The sequence below is a fragment of the Solanum pennellii genome, chromosome 12, assembly GCF_001406875.1.
Source record: "Solanum pennellii chromosome 12, SPENNV200".
Classification (NCBI taxonomy): Eukaryota; Viridiplantae; Streptophyta; class Magnoliopsida; order Solanales; family Solanaceae; genus Solanum; species Solanum pennellii.
The window spans coordinates 69,856,055-69,860,978 of record NC_028648.1 but is presented as its reverse complement, the minus strand read 5'-3'; the positions used below and the strand labels follow the sequence as shown (position 1 = coordinate 69,860,978).

The 4,924-nt window shown below is 35.6% G+C and overlaps 1 long non-coding RNA gene across 1 annotated transcript; it reads left to right on the top strand.

Annotated features, from left to right (window-relative positions):
* The first annotated feature begins 308 nt into the window (after positions 1-308).
* Positions 309-2,866, top strand: LOC107005631. The gene is made up of 2 exons (XR_001454908.2): positions 309-553; positions 2,567-2,866. It is a non-coding gene; the product is annotated as an uncharacterized LOC107005631 (long non-coding RNA).
* Positions 2,867-4,924: the final 2,058 nt, after the last annotated feature.

Genomic DNA, 4,924 nt, shown 5'->3' with positions numbered 1-4,924 from the left:
TCACCCAATGATCGGAAGTAAATTTTTGAAGTCAAATAAGTTGGGAAATAAAAGTTGACAAAGGTTAGAGTAAATTTCTTTGATAAACCTTTAGAAATTTTGTTAAATGTCTCAGAGTTTTTCTCCAAATATATAAAGCTTTAAAAGAACCCCAATGTATGAAATCGAACCTCTGGAAGTCTACTTTCCAATGGACTACACCATTTGTCCATATGACTTCAGATTGAGGGATATTTTTATATTTTAGTGAGAATGCAGAAGTAGGCACGTGAAGGTGGGCCAGTAGCCCAATATCGGTTTAGCTTTATAAGATCTGATTTCTCCTTCATTTTATCTCTTTTTTATCTTACAAAAATAAGAATTAAACAATTGTAAATCCTCTATAAAGGTTCCCCTATCATCCAAGCAAAGATCTACAACATTTCAACTCCGTTTCACCGTTGAAATGTTCATAGAGATTGTGTTACTTCTTTCCTCCTTGTTAGTTGTGATTTGAAGGATTCCTCATGGTGAAGGAGTCTCGTTTTTTATGTTGTGTTGCTGCTTTTTATAGGTAATACTTCTCGCCCTTCATTTTATTGAGTGATTCCAACTTTAACTTTGCTATATAAGCAAGAACACGAATAGACATTTGGAAAAATAGTTTTTGGATAGTTACGTGACGTTGGGCTGTTTTGAAGTACTTTTCTGATATTGTTGTTGCTCGAAATTTCAGAAATGCTTTGTATGTATACGGTTCTTTTTGATTTGAGTCTTGAAAAGAAGAATAAAAAGTATAGATGGGTGTTTAATTGTAAGATAAATCACTATAACTTTATTTCTATTATTGCCTTGCAATTTTCAAATTGTTTCTTCTTGGTTTAATGTCTTGTGTTTAGTGAGACTATTTGTTATTGAAAAGACATTTAAAGTACTGCAAGCTCCATCAACTTAAAGTTAAGGGTTTTCCCTTTTAACCTCTTATTGTTTATGAAGAGAAAGACATGACTCCAAATATAATTATTGGATGAACGTATAGGATGATGATTGGAAGCGGCGAGTTCATGTTATTATGGTTATATTGAACAATTATAGGACTAAATTACATACATTTTTATGGCTACATTGCATACATTTTTATGGCTTTAATGGTTTGAAGACTCGTGGTTACGATTTGTACATGGTTATTTTGGGGTTGGAAAAGAGGGGTATGGTGATACGCTGATGTTTTATTATTGTGCAGGCATACTCTATTTGATTTTTGTTAACTATTGTGTAGGCCTTCGCTTGTTAATAGCTGCTGCAAAATTGTATGTTATGTCATTAATTTGGGATTGTAATTTGGAGAAGAAAAGGTAATGAAGCATACACTAAAAATGGTCTGACGAGCTAATCACGACTAGTGAGCTCTAAAATTCTAATTTGACCCTGACCTGTTAATACTATGCCTGTAATGGTTGTGTGGTATGATTTCCTATAGACTACAAACTATAATGAAGGGATACAATCCATATTCATACAACAAGATCCAGAATTGCGGTATGTTAAGGCTAAGAATTGTACGACTTTTGAGCACGAATTTTTGAATCCTAAATCGTCAAATATTATTTTACAACTCTATTGCTAGAAAGACCTTTTGTGAAAGGCACTGAGATTGGAGCTGGCGTATTTTTTTTACTACATTATGTTGCTATTCCACTTGTTCGGATAAATAGGGTATTCCGCATCTTTATGTCATTTATTGATTTTCTTAATAATAGGTCAATGTGTACAAGTTCTTACTCTTCTTTAGGTGTAGTAACTTAAAAAGATTGTGGATGAACAATCTGAATTTGAAATCAATCTTCCTACCTCGCTAATATATATTTTTGAAAAGCTTTAAAATGATATGTCAATCTCCAAAACTCATAAATGCAAATCATATGTTTAAACTACTAAAGTACGGGGTTTTTTGAAATACTTTCTTTTATACGGTACTGAGGAAATATATATAGATACTAAGGGAAGAACTTTAAGCTCCTTATGAATATTCTCAGGTTTAAGTTACGTTTCGTAATTTGATGTTTGTTTTCTAGTTTAATCTTTAAACATATGGTTATAGAGATATTTACATGTGGTACAAAAGTGAATGTGAGATTATGTCAAAAAGAGTACCAACAGCAACATGATTCTGGTAACACAATTGAATTACAAATACATGGAAATAAATGCTATGCATTCTAACTCTGAGCTATAATTGGAAGGTATGGATCCTATGCCCTATATTTATACGTATGAGACCACATATGGCAACAAGTTGCTGAATATGATCCCGATTCTCTAGCTGAAGGCACTACCATTGCTAGCACTTTGTTATATTTCTTTATGACATCTGATTATGTGAGCATACCATGCATATTTGATTGATATAATGTTTGTTGATGTCAGTCATGACAGCTACCAGAGTTCTATTTCAAGTGGCATCTTTATTACTCTTTTTTATAGCACTTATTTATCATTCTATTTTCTGCCTTACATGCAAGGATGTTTTTATTCGTATGGACGTCCCGTTTCATGGTGACGTTATATTTTTGTTTCATGTGTTCAGGTCCAGGTAGGGATTTTGATTGATCTCTCAGCTAGGATTCAAATTTCAAGTGTGAGTTGGTAAGATCCACATCTTCCTAGAGCTTTCATAGGATGTTATTTTTATTGTACATTTTGGGTATAATCGGGGACTTATCCTGAGCGGTGCTTATGTCACTCTTACAGGCTATAGACATGATATTTTAGGCTTCTTTCTCCAGCTTATAGTCTCCTTCCCTATAGGATTGTCATATTTATATATGTAACGTACGTATGTATACTTTCATTTGCATTCTTATCAGTTAGCTAGTACTTTATTATATTTGGCTTGTCTACCTTCGTCTATATGAATTTTCAATATTCAGGTGATGACCTTAAGGGTACAGTCGTAGTATTTTAGATATTACGAAGCCTAACCTTCTAGGTTGATAGTTGACTCTCTATGTTTCAGTAGCTAACTCGATCGCATAAGTTATCCGTTACCACCCACGCCTCCCCTAATTTGGTGTTTGACAAACTTTGTATCTGAATAGGTCATGTCCCAAGGATTCCACAAGCCATGTCTTTTAGATTCTTGTTTATGGGTGTGTTGTGTATCACAGGTATAATCAAGAGGCTATAGGGCATTTAGGATTGGTCACATTTCTATTGATTTTTAGATCATGCTATAGTACTAAGTTATAAGTACGTATGAAATCTAAATCGTGTTTTGATTTTATTTTATGCTCAATAGGAATCATCGAGGCTTTATGTTAGAGATTATTGGTCGTTAGAATTTCTGGAGGTGATATAGCTAGAGATGGTCGACTTTGTTATCGGTACGAGCATGGATTTGTGGAAGCTTTGTTAGCCTATGTTGACTACCGAGAGAAGACAACTAGATTTTTGTTCCCAACTTTGATTTCAAGACTTAGAGTTTGACGTAGAAGATTGTGTTTTCTAGAAAGTATTGCCTAGGAAGGATATCATCTGATGCGTCAAGAATGAGAAGTTGAGTCCAAGATATGTAGGGCCTCATATGATTTTGGAGGATCGTCAGGGTGGCGTACGAGCTTCATATGAATTTCAAATAAGTTGTCCATCTAGTTTTCCATGTACCCATGTGGTAGAAGTGCATTGGAAATACTTCATGGATAATTCCCATTGAGTATATTTGTGTCTCTAAGGACTTGTCATTTACTGAGGTGTTAGAGTGTCTTTTTGATTGGCAGTCAAGAAATATTTGGACTAAAGAAGTTGTTTCTATGGAAGTGTTGAGGAAATAACTTGACAAGGTGAGGAGGAAATAAGGAAGAAGTACCCCTAACTATTGACAACTTAAGTTGAGTTGTGTTTTGATATTTGACAAGAATTCATGTAAGACCCCCAAAATAAGTTAGAGTGTCTAGATCCTCACTTGTGCCAATATGTTTTAAAACGTTAGTTAAGTGTTTTGAAGTATACATGGGTGATTTGAAGTCATTTGGAAGCCAAACGTCAAGAGACGACCAAGACGTTTGACGACTAGTCACATAAGGGGCCTTATGTGTTTTATGTGCTTATGGGCTTCTCATGAGCTTATGAGTTACTTATATGAGTTATAATGATGTTTATAGTCATTATGTTGATTTTTCATGAAGCTTAGAGGTTAAACGTCTAAGACGTTTGAAAATTAGCCCTTGAGAGATGCATGTGTATGTCTTGAGTGTGCCTAGCATATTTGGACGTGTTACATGTAATTTTTTTGGGTGAGACTGATGTGGAAGGTATTTGACATGTTTAGGTATACATTTACGTTGGAAACGCCCGGGTACAACTTCCCAAAGGCCCTGCAAGAGGCTCTTTAGAAGGACCCAGAGGTTGTTGAGACACCGCCTTGGCAGTGTCAATCGACTAAGCCAAACGACGCCTCGTTAGTCCACCAACGGCCCGTCGATGGTGAGGATTCATTTGTAATTTATCCTGGAAAGGCTCAACCAAAGGACAACCTAAGACACAAACGACGGAAGCCACAAACGGTTCGTCGATGGGCCAAAGGGGCGTCGATGGCTGGCCGTCGATGCAGGCTGCAACTACTGCCTGGCGACTATTTCATTAAAGGAGTGAATAGGGTATTCACCCCATGTGCTAACCTGACCCTACATGATTTAATTGATTATTTTTGGATGTATTTAAGGGATCAAAAATGTGATCACCCCATTCCGTATCCATCCTTCAAAAATTAGACTTTCCCTCCAAAAATATTCTCTCTAGATCCTCCATTGAAGGTGAAGCTCAAGAACAACTTGGAGCTTGGATTACTATGGGTTGAAAATATGAGTGGAAAAACACCACAACTAGGATTGTGAGAACCATGACGACAATCTAGCTATGAATTAGTAATACGAGTAAAGTTCAACAT